The sequence below is a fragment of the Leguminivora glycinivorella genome, chromosome 4 (genome assembly GCF_023078275.1).
Source record: "Leguminivora glycinivorella isolate SPB_JAAS2020 chromosome 4, LegGlyc_1.1, whole genome shotgun sequence".
Taxonomy (NCBI): domain Eukaryota; kingdom Metazoa; phylum Arthropoda; class Insecta; order Lepidoptera; family Tortricidae; genus Leguminivora; species Leguminivora glycinivorella.
The window spans coordinates 28,069,198-28,090,885 of NC_062974.1; the positions used below are offsets into that span (position 1 = coordinate 28,069,198).

The 21,688-nt window shown below is 39.1% G+C and overlaps 1 protein-coding gene across 2 annotated transcripts in view; it reads right to left on the minus strand.

Annotated features, from left to right (window-relative positions):
- Positions 1-17,554, minus strand: part of LOC125225047 (rho GTPase-activating protein conundrum) — a 245,632-nt gene extending 228,078 nt beyond the window's left edge. For both annotated transcript variants that reach the window (XM_048128555.1, XM_048128554.1), the window contains exon 1: positions 17,526-17,554. The gene's annotated coding sequence lies outside the window, so the exon portion shown is untranslated. The remainder of the gene's footprint in view (positions 1-17,525) is intronic.
- Between the last annotated feature and the right edge of the window lie 4,134 nt (positions 17,555-21,688).

Here is a 21,688-nt window from a genome sequence, read left to right on the forward strand (position 1 = left end):
CGCGTCGTATAAATAGTATAAATTCCTTGCGGCTACGGGGCCAGTTTACCAGCCTCTCGCCTGCGTCACAAGTGTCACAACACACGGGAATAATAAAAAAAATGTTTTTTTTAAATGGCTTCGCGCTCCTGGCGCATTCAACCAGCCGAGTGAAAAAAAAATTGTTGCAAGATGTGTATACAGGCACAGGCCTACGTTTAACGTAACTTTTTTGAAGCGTGCGAATGCGAACCACATACAAGTATCTTTCAAAAATGGGTAAAGGTGCCGAATAGTGGTACTGACCTTCGTGACGTAACATCCGATTTTCTAAACAGATGGATCCGTTACACCGCAACTTGACCTTCCGTGAATAAATTACCTATTCATACCAACATAAGTTTGCTGGTGCTTCAAATACATTACTTATAAGTTATTCAATTTATATTTAGGGTTTTATTGCTATTATGCTACTATAAATATTGATATGAATGAGACTTTTTAAAGACTTTCGAGTCAAACGACATTTTTTCGTCTTTTGACTCCTATTTTTTTTTATAAATGGGCTTACTCTGGGCCACAGATTAGCCGAGGGCAAAGACGTGGCCTACGATGGAGTGAGCTCGCCCAGAAGATGCCTGTTCACTCTGGATTTATCATTAAAAAAAATATTAGGGAATCTCATACATACCAAGCAGCATACAAAACTCAAGAAAACTTTAAATAATATTTTTATTTTTTTACCACCCATAGTCAACAACATACTGAATAACGGATGATATAATATTTTCTTCGGTTACCGCGATAGTTAGGTACTTATGAAATAAAACTATGGAAACGGATTAAATTGCGTATTTACAATTCATCCCGACGTTTCGAACACTTTACATCAGCATTCGTGGTCAACGGGTGACACGAATGCTGTAAAGTGTTCGAAACGTCGGGATGAATTGTAAATACGCGATTTAATCCGTTTCCATAGTTTTATTTCAACGGATGATATGTTCATCAAAACGCTCGGTGCATTGGGAGATGATGAATCAAATACATTTAAAAAAAATCCAGATATAAAAATAAGGACTGCGTTCGGTTGTATGAAAAGCCGGTTATGGACTTTCTGGGCGATCGTCCTCTTTTGATCCTAACAGCAAACACAACTTTGCCCAAGTCAATCGCCAATAAGTCAAAGTAATGACTTATAGACCGAAAGCCAAATGTCAGTGACATAACGAGCTAATGAGGTACTCGGGTATATTAAAAACCGATTAGTTACATAATAGTGGCACACATTAGGGTCATGCGAATTGTGGTTTTCCGCGGGTCAACCGGATGAAGTGTCTTTTCAGTATGTCATGATTGTCATCTCATCATAAACACTTGTCAAGTACAACAAACCAGCAACCGCTTGCATTTGACCGACATTACACATATTCTTTATAAAAATTTAAGATTTTTGCTGAGAACTACCTATACAGCATGTATCTTAACGAAAAGCCAACACTTAAACCCGTTAACGTTTAGATCATACTGAGTAATTTCTGCTATGGGACCAAGACTGAAATCGCTAAAAAAATATTTAAGCTCCCATAGAAAAATTCAGCTTCACACGACCAAAATACAAGAAACAGCCAATTTTTTTTTTGGGAATTCAGGGTTGGTACCTTAGTAAAAGTCGCTCAGTATGATTTTTTTTTTATTATTATAAATGGGCTTACTCTTGACCACAGACTAGCCAAAGGTAAAGACGTGGCCTACGATGGAGTGAGCTCGCCCAGAAGATGCCTGTTCACTCTTGATTTGAAGGTTGCCGGGTTTTGATCTAAACGTTAACGGGTTTAAGTATTGGCTTTTCGTTCAGATACATGCTGTATATAATAACAGAAGAGGGAAGAGGGAAAATGCTTGGGCACCTGATACGACACGACGAATTCATTAAAAGTATATTAGAAGAAAGAATTGAAACAAGAAGGCAAAGGGGGGGACCAAGGAGAGCGTATACGTATAACTCAAATAAAGGATCAACGCCGTGAAGACCGGAAGACCGGACACATGGAAGTTGCTCCGCCGACAAGAGTCCAACCTTTAATTTAGTGATGATAATGTCGCCACCTAACCGAATATCAACCAAAGATAAGATGTCATCTGATACCGACCGACCGGGGTTTGACGACCGGTCTGGCTCAGTCGGTAGTGACCCTGCCTGCTAAGCCGCGGTCCTGGGTTCGAATCCCGGTAAGGGCATTTATTTGTGTGATGAGCACAGATATTTGTTCCTGAGTCATGGATGTTTTTCTATGTATATAAGTATGTATTTATCTATTTAAGTATGTATATCGTCGCTTAGCATCCATATTACAAGCTTCGCTTAGTTTGGGGCTAAGTTGATCTGTGTAAGGTGTCCCCAATATTTTTTTATTTTTTTATTTATTATACGAACATCAATTTTCATTTTTCCGTTGTGCTTTTTTTCATAACCTTTAGCTACATAGGTAGGTATCTTATACGGAGTTACATGTTAGCATATGTATAAGTATAATTCTACCCACGATGAAAGCTATTCTGAACCCCAAGGACACTAGCTGACCTCAAGACCCTAGTCATTCGCTATGAGTTTGAGACACGAAGTCGGTCAATGGCGGCGAGCGGCAAACGTTGCCCATGCGCCGATATCGAATTAGCTAAGATAATATGTCAGGCATTCATAGCATAGAAAATTTCAATTTTTTAACCCCCGACGCAAAAACGACGGGGTGTTATAAGTTTGACGTGTCTGTCTGTCTGTCTGTCTGTCTGTCTGTCTGTCTGTCTGTCTGTCTGTTTGTCTGTCTGTGTGTGTGTCTGTCTGTGGCACCGTAGCTCCCGAACGGGTGAACCGATTTCGATTTAGTTTTTTTTGTTTGAAAGCTGAGTTAGTCGGGAGTGTTCTTAGCCATGTTTCATGAAAATCGGTCCACTATGTCGCGGTCGGGGGTTTTTTCAAAATTTTAATTTTGTGGTTAGGTTATGTAGTGTAGTGCCAAGATTTGGCTGGCCGTCTAGGTATATAAGTACTTTTAAAAAAAATCGAAATTTCTCATGGATTTTCTTCTTTACATTAAGGACTAATACCGACGGACTACAATCAAATAACCCGGCAACCTTCAAATCAAGAGTGAACAGGCATCTTCTGGGCGAGCTCACTCCATCGTAGGCCACGTCTTTGCCTTTGGCTACTCTGTGGCCAACAGTAAGCCCATTTATAAAATAAAGGAAGGTAACTGCAAGCCGCCTGCATGTCGACTGCAGGTGCATTATTATATTACATCTGTATCGCCCGTACAGTCTTCAGTGCCATCATAATGTATGGAAATATGTGTCAGCTGGTTCTACAGAACACCATCATTATGATTCTCGTTACATAAGATGAGATCATGCGTTAGATAGAATCGCGGGTCGCGGCCTGTTAAGAGGTCTGCATACTTTGTTGTGTCACTTGTTCTGTGTGGTATAGTGCCCTCATTATGTAATATGTATTGTCTGTGTGAAAAATGTCGTTTTTCAAGCAAATGATAAAGTTATACTTATTGTCGATATTCGAACATACAGTCTGAAGCAAAAATCAATGGCAACCAGCGGCTGTAACAGCTCTTATTCACTTAACAAGAAAGGCAAGTCAAGTTTTATCAACTCAGCGCCCACTTAGTGATGCGTTTTTACATTATCTGATCCGATATCGGATGTAGGACCGCTATTCCATACATTGAAGGCGCCATCTTTGATTTCTATTTTTGAAATCCTTCCTACATCCGATATTAGATCGGATAATGTGAAAACGCACTTAGCGTCTTTTGCTGCTGAACTGTGCTGTGCTAGACTCCACTTAAGTACGGGCATCACTCTAAATACCCCTTCCTATTTTCATTGCCACATTACGAAGTTTCACTTTTTGTTTAAAAAGAGGTGAACAAGGAAATGATATCCAAAGTTCATAAAGCCGATTTGTAATCCTCGCAAGAAACACCGTCTACTATTGTTTAATATTATGAGAATGGAAGATACACTCGTAAAGATAAACTATTACACAAATCACGTAAAAGATGTAAGTATGTAGGTAATGATGATGGTAATGATGGAATTATGGGAAAGTCAGGGAAATGAAAAACATTACTGTGCTCATACATTATACAACTTTGTCTTTCCGCACAGAATCTTTAGGAACTGTACTATAGAATTTTTTTTTTTATGGGATAGGAGGCAAACGAGCAGACAGGTCGCCTGATGGTAAGCGATCACCGTCGCCCATGGACACCCGAAACACCAGAGGTGTTGGAGGTGCGTTGCCGGCCTTTAAGATGGATGTACGCTCTTTTCTTGAAGATTTGAATTTAGATAAAGATAGATAAAGATAAAAATCATTTATTGTATAAACCATTCTACATATGGCGCCTTAAGAGCGTTATAACATTTCGGCGTCGGGCGAATTTAGGTATTTTACCCGCCGCGCAGAGTAAAGTATAGACATAGACATAGACATAGACATAGACATTCTTTATTGGTAATGAAAATTACAGGTCATAACTTTTACCATATTAGATTATTGCACATATTTATGTAATTACATCTAATACACATTATCTACATTTTATACATTTGTTCAATAACTATACATTTTTATATAGTCTGCAATTCTTTACATATAACATTATTATTTATTATCATTAATATTTGATTATTATTAAATTGGATTATTCATATACATTGTTAGTATTATCTTTATATTCAATGAATTCTTTATGACTGTAGAAACATTTTTCTATGAGCCATTTTTTTAACTTGTGCTTAAAACTTGGGAAACTAATAGCCTCTATTATAAACTTTGGCAATTTGTTGTACACAATAGGTGCCGTAATGTGTAACGACTTTCCGGCCTTTTTGAGAGTGTGGGGGATCGTCTTTATTTTGTATGCGTTTCGAGTGACCCGGGCATTTCCTTCTCCTCGTTTTCCATACACTTCTAGATTCTCCCTCGCATAGACTGCGGCCTGAAAAATTAGTAGTGATGGTAATGTTAATATACCTAGTTTTATGAAGTAGGGCTTGGCGCTGTCGTCTTGCTTGGCGCGGGCCAAAGTGCGCACAGCGCGCTTCTGCAAGCGGAACACGCGTTCCCACTCAGCAGCTCGGCCCCAGAACTCCAGGCCGTATTGTATGACGGCTTGTATGCTTGCGTAATAGCACGCCCTCACTGCCTGACACTGCAAGGTCTGGCTTAGCCTTGCCAGCGCAAAGCAAGCCTTGCTCAACTTGCCGCATACCACACTGACCTGCGATTCCCACGTGAGGCTTTGGTCAAGCTGGAAGCCCAGAAAAGTGGCAGTTGACACTTGTTGAATTTTTATACCTTGATGGATTATATTGAGTGGACCGCGATTTCTTCCTGATAAGTCAAACTGCATAAATTGGGTTTTAGTTAGGTTTAGTAGTAGTCCATTCAGTCGGCACCAATCTAAAATTTGTTGTGCAGTTGTGTTTAGTTTAGATTCTAGTTCTTCCAAGTTCTCGGCAGTGACAACGGCCGCCACATCATCTGCATACATAAATACTTCTCCAACCTTTGCTGTGTTTGGGAGATCGTTAAGCATGAGTGAAAAAGCTAGATTAGACAAAGATGAGCCTTGAGGAACGCCTATTTCTGTGGCCAGGCCATCCGATTTTATATTGCCTCTTTGACCCACCACATATTGCCGTCTTTCGCGCAGGAAGTCCATCATGAAATTTAAGGTCTGTCCTCGCATGCCGTAGTGATGCATTTTTTGTGATATTACGTCATGGTCTACCACATCGAAGGCTTTTGAGAGGTCGCAGAAGAGTACTGCGACCTCCTTTTTTTCTTCTCGAGCGGTTAGTATACGACGTATCACTTCGCGAGCCATCATTGTGGTAGATCTTCCTGCACGGTAGGCATATTGCCTTTCGGACAATTGCCCTGTTTTGTTCAGGAAGTCTGTTAAGCGGGAAGTAATACCATTTTCTAGAATTTTAGCGACAGCTGGTATTATGCATATTGGTCTATAGTAATTTGAATCACACATTTTACCCTTTCCTTTGTAAATAGGACAGACTTTCACTTGTTTCAGAACTTGTGGATACTCTCCATTGCGTATCAACTCATTAAAAACTGTCGCTAATGGGGCTGCCAGGTTTGTTGAGATAAGGCTTAGTAGTTCTGTAGAGATACCGTATATGTCCTTTGTGGTTTTAATTGCAACTTTCCCAGCTATAATTTTGTTTATCTCTTTTGGGGTGAATCTGCATAAAAAGAGTGAGCTATCGTTGGGCGGTCGAGTACAGGTTAGCATGGTGAGTGCGCGCAGAGGGTCAGCGCGCGGGGCTCCGCATTGCACTGCCGCCGAAACGAACTGCCGGTTTAAAGCATCAACAAGTTGTTTTTTTGTGGCAAAATTGGCCCCATCTGTATTTTTAATCAGGTCAGTGAAGTCGGAGGATTCTTTTCGTTTTTTACCAGACTCAGTGTTGACAATTTTCCACATAGTTTTGCTAGTATTGGGACTATCTTGAATTAGGTTTGTGTAGTACATGGTTCTCGTATTGCGAGTTAGTTCCCTATATTTTAGCTGAGCCTCGTTAATGAGACTGTCAATTTCATGGCAAGAGGGAAATTTGTTTCTAAGATCTGATAGATCGAAAATAATATATTTTAAGTTGATTATTTCATTATTAATCCAAGTGTTATTTTTATTTCTCGATATATTTTTATTTTTGTATGGAAAACAAATATCTATCTTGTTCGAAATAATGTTAATAATAGCTTCGATTTTCATTTCTGTAGTTGTTTTTCGTGCAAATAATTCTAACCAGTCTATACTGCTCAAAGCGCCTATGAAAAGGTCACGCGCAGCACGCGTGTAATCGCGAATGCGTTGAAACCGTGGCTCAGGCGCTGCGTGGCGGGCGGCTGCAACTCCTGCTCTCACTCCGTAATGGTCGCTGATGTTGGTCACGACAACTGATGTTGTTATTGTGCTGTGGCTCATATTTGTATAAAGATGGTCGAGACAGGTGGAACTTGTGCGGGTCACTCTCGTAGGGAACGCAATTTCATTTGTAAAATTGTAACAAGTTAATATATCTAGAAGTATTTTTTTATCACCGGAATTTGCCAGCCAGTCTATGTTAGTATCACCAACAATTACGCAATTACAGCCTAAGTGATTTATCTTATCTAGGACTTTTTCTAGGGTAAAAATAAAGTCAGATGCATTCACTAGGTTGGTACGGTAAATACAAATTATAACTAATTTATAGTCTATTAATTCAATTGCAGATATTTCGCAATACCGTTCTACAGACAAGTTGCACAGCTCAGAGTGTTCTATTGCTTTTATTGTATTTTTAACATATAAACATGAACCACCGTGTATAGTGGAATTCCTACAGTACTGAGATACTAATTTATAGTTATTTATATGTACACATTCTAGTTGCGGCCTAGTAAGCCAATGTTCGGTCAGCGCGAGTACGTCACAACTGAGTTCATTTGTCAGTAACACTTCAATTTGTCTCGTCTTCGAATTTAACGATTGAATGTTTTGGTGGCATATTGTTATCGTTGTAGGTGACTTAGTACCTGGGTCAGCTGATGTTCTCGCAGGTGGGGTTATTGTTTCGCAGCCGTCATTTTTATGATGCATCCGAGCGGGGGGGAACTGTGTGCGAGGGCGCGGCGACTGATGTTGAGGTGCGAGCGGGATCGATGTTCTTGCTATGCTCTTCTCCCCGCTTCCTGCGGGGCCGTACGAGAAACCAGTCGGAAACGCGGACGCGCGGAGGCCACACCGTCGGCGAGTTGAAACGCTCAAAGAGATTCTCGGGAATTCCAATTATGAAGGATGCATGTCGCGTTGAATGTATTTTACGTTTTTCAACATACATATATATTAATATGATGATAAAATAAGACAAATACAATTCTAATTACTTCAAGGTGGTGCTCAGGGTCTGATGATGGAGCCAGATGGTGGTCACCAATACCAATGAACAATATGACTATACAACTTCGTGGTTTACATGTCATTCTAGCATTTTCACTTTCACATTTCAAGTGCATATACCACGAGTATAGGTTTTCGGGTGTGCTGATTTAAAAATTAATGACCGATTTGGAATCTGACATTGCTGACTGTCACTTTGACACAAAAGTCGTCATGGGTGTCGTAAAATAGGTTTTAGGGGGTGCTGATTCCAAAATTAATGACCAATGTGGAATCTGACATTGATGACTGTCACTTTGACACAAAAGTCGTCATGGCTGTCGTCAAATAGGTTTGCGGGGGTGCTGATTCCAAAATTACTGAACAATGTGGAATCTGACATTGCTGACTGTCACTTTGACACAAAAGTCGTCATGGGTGTCGTAAAATTGGTTTTAGGGGGTGCTGATTCCAAAATTAATGACCAATGTGGAATCTGACATTGCTGACTGTCACTTTGACACAAAAGTCGTCATGAGTGTCGTCAAATAGGTTTACGGGGGTGCTGATTCCAAAATTAATGAACAATGTGGAATCTGACATTGCTGACTATCACTTTGACACAAAAGTCGTCATGGGTGTCGTAAAATAGGTTTTAGGGGGTGCTGATTCCAAAATTAATGACCAATGTGGAATCTGACATTGCTGACTGTCACTTTGACACAAAAGTCGTCATGGGTGTCGTCAAATAGGTTTGCGGGGTGCTGATTCCAAAATTAATGACCAATGTGGAATCTGACATTGCTGACTGTCACTTTGACACAAAAGTCGTCATGGGTGTCGTCAAATAGGTTTGCGGGGGTGCTGATTCCAAAATTAATGAACAATGTGGAATCTGACATTGCTGACTGTCACTTTGACACAAAAGTCGTCATGGGTGTCGTAAAATAGGTTTTAGGGGTGCTGATTACAAAATTAATGACCAATGTGGAATCTGACATTGCTGACTGTCACTTTGACACAAAAGTCGTCATGGGTGTCGTCAAATAGGTTTGCGGGGGTGCTGATTCCAAAATTAATGAACAATGTGGAATCTGACATTGCTGACTGTCACTTTGACACAAAAGTCGTCATGGGTGTCGTAAAATTGGTTTTAGGGGTGCTGATTCCAAAATTAATGACCAATGTGGAATCTGACATTGCTGACTGTCACTTTGACACAAAAGTCGTCATGGGTGTCGTCAAATAGGTTTGCGGGGGTGCTGATTCCAAAATTAATGAACAATGTGGAATCTGACATTGCTGACTGTCACTTTGACACAAAAGTCGTCATGGGTGTCGTAGAATTGGTTTTAGGGGGTGCTGATTCCAAAATTAATGACCAATGTGGAATCTAACATTGCTGACTGCCACTTTGACACAAAAGTCATCATGGGTGTCGTAAAATAGGTTTTACGGGGTGCTGATTCCAAAAATAATGACCAATGTGGAATCTAACATTGCTGACTGTCACTTTGACACAAAAGTCATCATGGGTGTCGTCAAATAGGTTTCCGGAGGTGCTGATTTGAAAATTAATGACCGATTTGGAATCTTGACATTGCTGACTGTCACTTTGACACAAAAGTCGTCATGGGTGTCGTCAAAAAGGTTTCCGGGGTGCTGATTCCAAAATTAACGACTATTTTGGAATCTCACAGTGCTAATTGTCATTTTGACACAAAAGGAATCATGGGTGTAGTCAAATAGTTTTTAGGGGGTACTGATTCCAAAATTAATGAAATGATTTAAAAAGTAATGACCGATTTGGAACCTGACATTGCACAGTACCCCTGGAAACCTATTTGACGACACCCATAACGACTTTTATGTCAAAGTGACAGTCAGCAATGTCAGATTCCAAATTGATCATTAATATTGAGATTGTACCCATGAAAACCTATTTGAGGACACCCATGATCACTTTTGTGTCAAAGTGACAGTCAACAGTGTCAGATTCCAAATTGGTCATTAGTTTTCAAACACCTCCGGATACCTATTTGACGACACCCATGACGACTTTTGTGTCAAAGTGACAGTCAGCAATGTCAGATTCCAAATTGGTCACTAATTTTGGAATCAGAACCCCCTAAAACCTATTTTACGACACCCATGACGACTTTTGTGTCAGAGTGACAGTCAGCAATGTCAGATTGAACATTGGTCATTAATTTTGGAATCAGCACCCCTAAAACCTATTTTACGACACCCATGACGACTTTTGTGTCAAAGTGACAGTCAGCAATGTCAGATTCCACATTGGTCATTAATTTTGGAATCAGCACCCCCTAAAACCTATTTGACGACACCCATGACGACTTTTGTGTCAAAGTGACAGTCAGCAATGTCAGATTCCAAATTGGTCACTAATTTTGGAATCAGCACCCCCTAAAACCTATTTTACGACACCCATGACGACTTTTGTGTCAAAGTGACAGTCAGCAATGTCAGATTGAACATTGGTCATTAATTTTGGAATCAGCACCCCCTAAAACCTATTTTACGACACCCATGACGACTTTTGTGTCAGAGTGACAGTCAGCAATGTCAGATTGAACATTGGTCATTAATTTTGGAATCAGCACCCCTAAAACCTATTTTACGACACCCATGACGACTTTTGTGTCAAAGTGACAGTCAGCAATGTCAGATTCCACATTGGTCATTAATTTTGGAATCAGCACCCCCTAAAACCTATTTTACGACACCCATGACGACTTTTGTGTCAAAGTGACAGTCAGCAATGTCAGATTGAACATTGGTCATTAATTTTGGAATCAGAACCCCTAAAACCTATTTTACGACACCCATGACGACTTTTGTGTCAAAGTGACAGTCAGCAATGTCAGATTCCACATTGGTCATTAATTTTGGAATCAGCACCTCCTAAAACCTATTTTACGACACCCATGACGACTTTTGTGTCAAAGTGACAGTCAGCAATGTCAGATTCCACATTGGTCATTAATTTTGGAATCAGCACCCCCTAAAACCTATTTTACGACACCCATGACGACTTTTGTGTCAAAGTGACAGTCAGCAATGTCAGATTCCAAATTGGTCATTCATTTTGTAATCAGCACCCCCTAAAACCTATTTTACGACACCCATGACGACTTTTGTGTCAGGGTGACAGTCAGCAATGTCAGATTGAACATTGGTCATTAATTTTGGAATCAGCACCCCCTAAAACCTATTTTACGACACCCATGACGACTTTTGTGTCAAAGTGACAGTCAGCAATGTCAGATTCCACATTGGTCATTAATTTTGGAATCAGCACCCCCTAAAACCTATTTTACGACACCCATGATGACTTTTGTGTCAAAGTGACAGTCAGCAATCTGAGGTACTACATATTCGTAATCTGAAAGTAATCAAGTCAATAATTTCAGTTATTTTGAATCAACTATGATTCCGAATTATTGGTAATAGTAATGATTGTATAGATGATTAGTGATTCCTTTACATGTAATGGTAATTTACCGTTTCACTTGATTACATTACAAGTAATCTGACACCCAGTAGTGTCAGATTACAAAGTAAAATCAAGTAATCGTGTAATCCGGAATCGATTACGATTTCCCCATCTCTGGGTTTAGTTATATGGTTCATTGGTACTGGTGACCACCATCTGGCTCCATCATCAGACCCTGAGTACCACCTCTTGTCAAAGGTCTTGTTGAGACGAACCCAACGAGCCTAAACACGAAGTCGTTTACTTACATGGTTCACTGGTACTGGTGACCACCTTCTGGCTCCATCATCAGATCCCGAGTACCATCTTGATGTGTCTTATCATCTTGACCGTATTGTAATTTTCACATTTTTATCATCACAACGTTGTAATACTTTAACATTCAAACATAACAAAGTATTACAAAAGCAAATATTTACGGATCTAGGATCAAATTCGTTGGTCGCTGTTTACACACACACAATGCGAGGATAGCCCGTGTAGAAACAAGGCGTCCGACCCACACAACAATAAATATTCTCGACGTTTGCGATGAAAACTCGGAGACCAAAGCGACATACGTCTTACCTGCTCGAGCTCCGGCGCGGCACTGAAATCGCAGGCGTCCGTCGCCGGTAAAATAGCGACAGGAAGGCTAGTTTTAAAAAAATTGTCAAAAAATCATGATAAAATATTATAACGACAAATGGATAACAGCAGTTTAAGCACATTGTGCAGATTATTTATATACTAAAATAACTTCGATAACATGTAGATTTTCGGAGAAATGATCACTTGTTTCGATGTATTTTCAAGACAAAATTGAGTTCGTTTTACTTTCAATTTCTCAATTTCAAAGGATTAAATGATAAATATTGTTTAAAGGGCCTTAAGTACAAGATATTTGGAACTTAAATTTACCTCATTTATGAGAGTGATCTTATCAAATTGTACATAATAAGAGCTCCGAATTCTGTGCTTCACGCGGTTTTTCCTAAACGAGCATCAGAAAAACAATCATTACTAATTGAAAAAGCTTTTTTTTTTCATATATTTTTTATTTAACCGACAGTTAATAAGATGTTCTAACTGCAACAAGTACTTTCACTGTCTTTTAGTATGAGTAAAGTGTACAATTTTGTCGATAAATATTGTGCATTTTACAATATATCGCCTTTTTTTGTCATAGCGCTCTTAACCTACGTTACAAGAACAACTACTCTCTAAACATTTAAGGTACTAGATACTGATTACACCTAAAACCAGTTACACAAAGATAAACGCAAAAATAGATGGTGCATCAGTAGAACAAAATAGTATTTTATGCAACTGGTGGTTAAAAGAGGTCAAAAAAGGTGAGTGGCGTGGGTAACAATTTGAAGCGAAGCCGAAAATTGTTAATAAAGACGCCACGAGCATTTTTTGACTCAGTTAAACACCGTTGCATACAATACTTTTTCTACGACCAAGCACTTATTTTGAAAGAAAATTATAAATTCAACAAATACCTACTTTCAGTCATCTTAGTTATCTAGGTGGAACGCCTACCATTTTGAATATGCAGTTTGAGTGCAAACATGAAAATAAAACTGTCTATGGTATGGTTCTTTGAAGCCTGGCCACTAAGACGAATCGAGCCGAGTTGAATCGAGTTCTCATACATTTGAATGCGATTCGACGCGTCGCCAATGAACGCAGCAGAAAACGAAGGAGTCTCGACTCTGCGAATTGGTTTGTTAAGTTGGTAGCAATGTATTTACTGAACTGTAACAGCTATATCGTGCTACTGCTACTAAATGTTTTCAGGGTATAGACTAGATAGACTTGTCCTGACATCTTTTATGTAGGGTTTTAAAGTTCTATGCACGACCTTGTAACTCACGAATAACAGTACGGGAGTAGAAAAAATAAATAAACAGGGATTGTGGAAGAAACATTGGCGCCTGTGTAGTGGCAACAAAAGGACGCCACTCAGCATATGCTATGATATGAATACCACAGCGCTGGTCTTCCGTAGCGCCCCGGGTTGAGGGGTAGCTTTAGAACTATTACCTAGGTAATGGCAAATATATAATATTGCAGAGCACAAGAACACAGATATCGAGGGGAACAGTTGTAGTTGGAAATATGTATACACAAAGATACTAGTTATCGAAACAGTTAAGGGCAGGTTTATATAAATTTTGAGATACTGACGTGACGGTTAGGTTAGGGTTTAACTTTTATGTACCATTATTATTATGTATAAAAGACATATTAAAATAATATTTAATAATAATTGAAACTGTATATTTTGGTTTAATGAGGCAATAGAAAATACGTATAATATTATATTAATAAGAATCCACGGAACGCAGCGAGCACGGCATCTGCAGACTAAAAAGATATTTTTTAAATTTTAATTTAAAAGTGAATATAGACGTGGCATTACGTATAGGAGGAGGTATGTTGTTCCAGCATTTCGTAGCAGAGTAAGGAATTTAAGTAGATAAGTAGATGTTTGACTACTAAATTCTAACCACTTTTATAGGGTTCCGTAGCCAAAATGGCTAAAACGGAACCCTCATAAATTCGTCGTGCTTTGATTGAAAGTTAATTTGTTGCAAGTCCTAAACATCACATCCTTAATTTGTCAAATGTTCATAACAGGACAGTGACTGTTACACAAGTCAAAAGTCATACACAAGAGAATTCATTTTCACAATCTTGTTCAGCAATGTTGTCATCGAAAAAGTATCCTTATTGAATGAAGTTACAGTTTAAAAGGTTATAAGCAAGAATGCAAAATGTTATTTAAAATTGTCAAAGGCAAAAAAATAACCAGCCAGTATTCATAAATGACAAGTACATAATTACCAACATTAGTACCGACTTAATAATAATCAAGAACCCTCATTGCATAAGCAGAAGATATATTTTAGTTTGATAAACTCCGCATGTTAAGTTGGTCAGCATGTAAGTTATGGCACAGAATATATAATAGTACAAGTACAGAAGGCCCACTGCTTTGATGTTCACGAAATGCCGCCTTTTTAAATGCCTACAAAATTCTAACAAAGAAACGAGCCGCACGTGCGCAGCGTCGGAGGATAGGGTTGCCTATGGTTTAAAACGCATTAATTTTCAGATAAATAGTTATACTATATATTCAAGTCTTGGGTACTTTCTAGGTATATATACAGTATTTATATATTTTTGTTACAGCCTTTAGCATCACAAGCCTTATTGAACTTTTCCGTGGGACTTAATCAATAAGATCAGTGTATGATTGTCCTATTTTATTCATGATGTCTATTTAACTAAGCATTATTTAGCCATTCCACACGTGGACATCCTCAACCTTGAAAAAAAAACTCGCTACGTGATGTAACAATAGAAAGTGCGAACGTGCGTTCCGTGAGAACGCGTGCCACCCCTGATCAGGCCGCGAACTCGCGGCCGCCGGCATGTACTTGTAGCGCGGCGATAGAATCGCGGAGTAAGCCGCCCCTGGTTATGGTTCATTGGCCTTCGAAATTCGAATCATTTTTGAGTTTACTGAAACACAAACGTCCGCGCTCCATTTGCAGCTCGAGTCGTAAGGTTGGTTTTGACACAAACCAATGTTGAAAAATTGAAGATTGCTAAAGTTAGGCACACATTTTTATAGCCTCTTACAACTTTGTCGTCTTAAATCAGACGTTCATCGAGTTTGTATGTATGTAATTGTAAACAGATGTATCAGATGTATGTTCATAATGGCAAGTGATTTCTGAGATTTGTATGAGATAATAGTTATGTTTCTCCTGGCGGAAAATTGACGTTATAGCCACAGTGAACTAAACACAGTTATACAACTGAAACCACGAAGAATAGAACATATGTCACACCTTGTGAATTTCCTAATTGGGGTTAGTTGCCAGGCAGACTCCACAGTACCTGTATTTAGCCACGATAAATAATGGAATAAAAAGAAGAAGAAGCTTTATTTCGGGAATTAAGTACGCGTATGTTGTTATAAACTTTTTCCTTTGGTTCATAATTCGTTTTAGAACGAACGTATCTGTTTTAATTGTGATGTTATCGGTTAACATGTGGTCGGAATAAGCAAACATGCAGGCAAGGCCGTGTCAACCTGCATTCGGTTCAAAATCAACACGAGCAGTGACCGCTGAACACTTGACAACTTTATTTACGAGAACAACCACAAGCATGATACCTAGCCAAGTCTACAATATTTTGCTGAAAATAAAGAAGACGCTATCGCTATTATTAGTTAATCAGCATGGCAATCAAGAGAGTAACTTATCTGAAATGAGCCAACAACATAACACCAGATCTGTAGGGATACTATCGGGATAGGCTCATTAAAAAAACGCTTACCATATTTACTCAACCCTTTGCCTGCGGCTATTAGAACGGAGAAAAACAAAAATAGATTTAAGCGGGTTTTTTTCAAACACTACCTAGACAAAGTTAGATGCCTCATTTATTTGTGAACTACCTAACCATCTTTGGCCATATACTTATGTAGATCTGTATTCATTAATATGACAACTAATTATATGTACCTTTAGACTCACCCAGATCCCACAGTCAAACTGTGTAAACAGTTTTGGGGGACATTGTATTTACATTTAAGTTTTTATGTAAGATGTTTTATTTAATTAAATAAAAATAATAACTAAATAATAATAAATATTGTTTCCACATACAATTCCGTACATGCGATGGAGACAGTGTTTCATTCAGTGTTTCTGCCAACTATTTTAGATAGCCCCCTAGGTTTAGAATAATGTTCTCCAGCTGGCCACAGAGATAACTGAGGTACTTATACAAAAGCTTCACAGCGGCTGCCAAGGGCGTGAAAAGCTCAGTAATATCAATGTTTTTCAGACAATCTTGTTTGTTGTCCTTGTATAGGTACTATCAGCTGCAAAAGTGCATGGTGAATTTATCAATCAATTCATTCATATTTTCTCCATGCACTTTTGCAGCTGATAGTACATTGTTAAGTGTCTAAAAATACTTTTTATCCATATGTGGAAGATTTATTAATGATGTGTGTTTAAGTTTATAACTATACAGTTTGTTTAATGCACTCTAATGTTCGGTCACCAGCTCTCAGATGTTATCTCTCAAGTCGACGTCGAGTCGGAACAAACAGACAGACAAGGCCGCGACATTGTCGAAGTGTGGAACAGTATGGGCTTGGTATATCGTTACCGTTAGAATCAATATAAAAATGAAAATGTCTGCCTTGGGTGAGACGAACTCACGATCTCTGGACTCTGGATCGATACTCCAGCGATCTGCCAACTGAGCCACCAGGAGTTCAACCTTGCCAGCGAAAATTTCCACTACTCAGGTCAATGCTACCCGAGTAGGTACTAGGTAGGTTTCTAGTTATAAAAAGTCGGCTATGCTCTTGTCTCTCACACTGTATTTTAATTATATATATTAGCTAATATGTTTTTCTAACTTTCATGACCATGAAATACAAATGCAATACCTACTGGTCTCCCGCGCCGCGGTACCGGCCTAGACTGGTGCGGGGCGGGGACCCCTGGAAACTTGTGTTAATAATAATTAGGCTATGCACAAATGGATGTCAACTTATCCTTCAACAATTGTTTTTGTGTTTATGTGCAATAATAGTTATTTGTTATACAAGGGGGCAAAGTTGTATTTTAACACACGAGAAGTAAAATACATTTGCACCAGAGAGTGTAACACAAAACTTTTCCCCTCACTATAGCGAGGAAACTAGCTACAACGCAAAAAATGCGTTTATCACTGCTTCCAGTAGTTCCACAGGTGGTAAATCATCTTTATTACTAGATTCACCTACTTTTATCAATTTTAAAGCACTTAATTTGACTTTATTCAAGGTCATTTTACTTTACACACTAGTGGATAAAATGCGTTTTTACCCGCTGGTATTAAAGGACAAAACAGGTGTTTCCGAGCTAGTGAGGGGAAAACGAATTTTTATCTTTTATCTTCTGACACCGTTGGACAAATTTGTCTACGCTGATCCGCCAGCCGTCAGGGCCGCATACTTTATATTTACATAAAAACAATAAATACACATGAATTACCTTCACAGAATCGATTTCGCACTGCAACATTTTCAAACACTAACTAGTCCACAATAACACAACAATGTGACTGCGGGAAACCCAGATAAAACAACGAGATGAGATATCTACAGATACCTATCTAAAAATACGTACCTACTCGTAAACTACTAAAATATCTTGTGAAAAAAACAACGGACAGCTAGATAATTGAAGTCCGCACTATCCTTTCAGTCTCGATTTTTTTAGTCATTGCAGGTGAGGTAGAAATTCTAGAAATGTCCTACTTTGCGAACTAGTGCAGTAAAAAAACACCGCATATACTGATATAGTACATTACGATACAAGTGCAAAAAAAGGAAGTTCGAAACAAGTGGTGATAACTTAAAACACGACCGAAGGGAGTTACGAATCGACACGAGTTAGGCCGTTTTCACATTATCCGATCCGATATCGGATGTCGGAAGAATTTCAATAGAAAAAATCCAAGATGGCGCCTGTAATGTATGGGATATCGGTCCGACATCCGATATCGGATCGGATAATGTGAAAACGCACTTACGAATTTCGTTTTCGCACGTACGACGTTTTTCAGTACAGATGGCCCTCCGAAGTTTCTGTTTCTACCTGACGTACCTGTAATGAACCACTTCTCACACTTATAGGTACTAATAGGTACCTGCCTACAGTATTATGTAATAGTACATTGTGCAACAAGGGGAGGAAGTTGAATATTACTAACGAGGTAACGAGAGTAAGTTAAATCGCGACGGCTTGCCGTAGCGATTTAAAGACTCGAGTTACTAATATTCATACTCCCCGAGTTACACAATGTTTTTCATCACACTCGCAATGTAAAAAATATGTAAATAGATGTAAGAAAGTTAAGTACAGTACAAGAAATTTCATTATTCCCTTGGGAGAACGATTTTTCTATAACTCACGCTCCGCCTGCGTGCAATAGCACATTTAAAGTGCGAGTGTGATGGAAATATTTGTGTCAAATTGTAAATATTATTTCTGAATTGTACCTATAGCCGCTAAGTTCAGTAAGTAAGACAGTTATGGAAGCTGCGAACCGCTACTTGCAGACAAGCAGGTCTAGCCGAAATAACTATCGTTGATGTTAGACGCCAATCGAAACGCAGTCTAGCTTTCGCGCCAATACGGAAGAGCCATAGAGCATAGAGATAGCTAACGATAGTATCGTAAGAATTTGTGCAGTTGGCTACGTAGCAAGATCATAATAAACTGCACGCCTGACGTTACAGTTCGTGAGGGTGTCAGCAATGCCGGCCGGCCGGTGCGCGCTGACCGACTCCCGGCGCCTGCGCAAGTAGTATGCAAATTATACACATTCTGTGTAGGATTACCATAAGTCAGGAATTTCCTAGAAAACATTTACTTTTTTTATATACTACGTCGGTGGCAAACAAGCATACGGCCCGCCTGATGTAAAGCGGTCACCGTAACCTATGGACGCCTGCAACTCAAACAGTGTCACATGCGCGTTGCCACCCTATTAGAAACTTGTACATTCCCTTTTGCTGTGTTAAGTACGCAGCAAAAAGGAGTGCACAAGTTCTAAGGAGGGTACTGAGGGAGGAGGTTACTGTTCGGATTATGATAATCTGGTATCATATTGGCGATTGAAACGGAGTCTAGCCCTATCGCAGCACTACAGGAGAGAGATAGGGAGAGCTAGCCACGAAACTTGAAGCAAAGGAATGGACTGCGATCCCACAATCGGGGTTACCTAAAAATACTACCTCAGTCTGATTAAAGCAAGAGTGAATAGGCTACTACTCAATCGGGGAGCTCCATCTTAAACTTTGTCTTCATTTTGCATTAGGAGTGACCACAGATGACATATACAACGTGTTTCCGGTATCACTCAAAACCTCAGACACCCAGAACCTTTCTCAAGAGTAGCGACCCCGCCTTTACATGTCGAGAGCGCGACGCATACATAAACATGTCGAACACTATATCGATTTAATACGTGAGTAACCCGCTTAAAATATTTTTAAATGTGTACGTTACTGCAACGACATAAGGTTTACCAATAGACAGCTAAGATGTCATTGTAAAACACTTTAAAGCTTTGTCACAGTAAACTTCAAATTGGACAGGTAAGTACCTAATCGCAGTAAGCAAATTTAAACCCAATATTCAGAATGACAAGGTTGTAATTAGGTACGAGTTCAATTTGTTATGACACTTATGACTTATGATAAACATTAAGATTAAACTGACAAACAACGTCAAACTCGTAGCGGAAAAAATAATCGCCCAAGTAACCAGCCAGTATTAATACCCCTAAATACTGTAAAAGGTAAACAACCTCTAGCAATGCGATATACACAACGTTTTATTACGAATACAATAGAATAACTAACTAACTAACTAGTATGGCACTGTGATCCAAAGAGGATCTTGGCCTCCAAAACGAGAGCACGCCACTTATCCCGATCCTGCGCAGCTTCCTGCCAATTATCAATCAAATAGGCGCAATAGAATAGGCGCGTGAAAAATAACTAATCATACTAATTTAAATAAAAATATTACCCCCATCAAGATATAGCTCAATCGATTCTACTCTCGATTCTGAACAAACGGTTTTCAGGTTTTTAGTGTTAAGTGAAACACGGTGTATACCACAGATCAAGCAAACGTATCTACTTAGCGTGTCAATTAAATGAACTCAGTAAAATCCACTGAGTTGTCCGTCTTTAATCGCAGCTTACAGCTTTCGGGCGTCAATTTTTGTAAGTTGAAGTCAACCAAAACATTAAAAATGCCTCGTTACGTGATATTTAAGAGGATACGGTAGCGAAAATGCTAAAATGGAAAGGAGCCCCCCTTTCAACTTGGGAATTTTAGTTAAATATACAAGTGTTATTAACTAGATTTACCGAAAAAAAATTGTCCATTAAGAACAACTCAGTCAAAAGATATTTCAAAAAAATCTTTAAAATCGAGGTTCCGCTCTCGACTCTTTCCTCCTTCAAAACTTAATCAATCGGAACGAAATTTGAGAATCTGAATAACAATGAAATAATCTATGTCGGACCGTTTAGCTTTTTTGGTTAATTGTTACCAATCTTGAGTATCACACCCTTTTTTGCGCCACAATGAAAAAGGCCGTTTTTAGAAATTTTTGATTGGCTCTAGAATCTTTAAAAAGCAGAATATCAAAAAAATCAAAACGGTCCGACACAGATAAAAATAATAACAATCTGTGTTGAAAAAATCATTGCTCTATCTTCAAAAACCAGGGAGGAAATAGTCGAGAGCGTTTGTATGGAGAATTGACCCCTACAGTATCGTCTTAATTGGAGCAACACAAAAAATACGAACACTCTAGGGCCTGAGACATATTTAAAATCACAGGACATAGAGGCAAGTAACAACTTCCGTACAAAATCTGACACGCTCGGCCGCTATACAAATAGTTTTTGTTTCTTCTATCTAAATCTAGTTCTGTGGGTGTGACTATGACTAGTAGAGTCAATCGCCGATCAGTTGGCTTGGTACGTAGGTACCAGTGGCGGGGCGTGAAAATGTTCGTTGGTAAAGCCGGAGGGGTTTTCAGAATCCGTTTTGTACGGACTTCTACAGATACTAGAGTATTTTAGGGAACCCGTTGGGAATCGAGTTGTATCGACGCTCCGCCACTGGTAGGTACGTATTTAGGTATGTAAATAAATCAGCCCTACAGTAGGTACATTTATAAACACCTGAACGGTAAGCGAAGCTAAGTTATGGCTACCATTAACTATTACACGCTTGGTCCTGGCCCACTCGGCTGTAAATATTGTTCGCAACCTGTTTGCTAACTGTTTCCCAGTTTTATACCTGTTATATTGCCCTTAATTAAACGTTTATCAAGCGATTTCATTTGCCTGTAATTGCTGCAGGTCTTTCTAAGAAAAGCACAGTTAGGTTCACAGTTTTAGCTCCAACGTTTCGAGGACGGCGTTGTCCTTATGATCTCGGACAAGACTTCTTCTCCGAAACGTTGGAGGCAAGTTTAAATTTTACGCAATTACGTCTCGTTGTAGTGAATTCTAATTTTACACATTTTATAGGTTCAAAACGGCATTTGACACGTACCTATACTTGACCAATAATGTGCCGATTAAGACGCTACAGGAGCGTAAATGCTAAAATGGAAAGAAGCC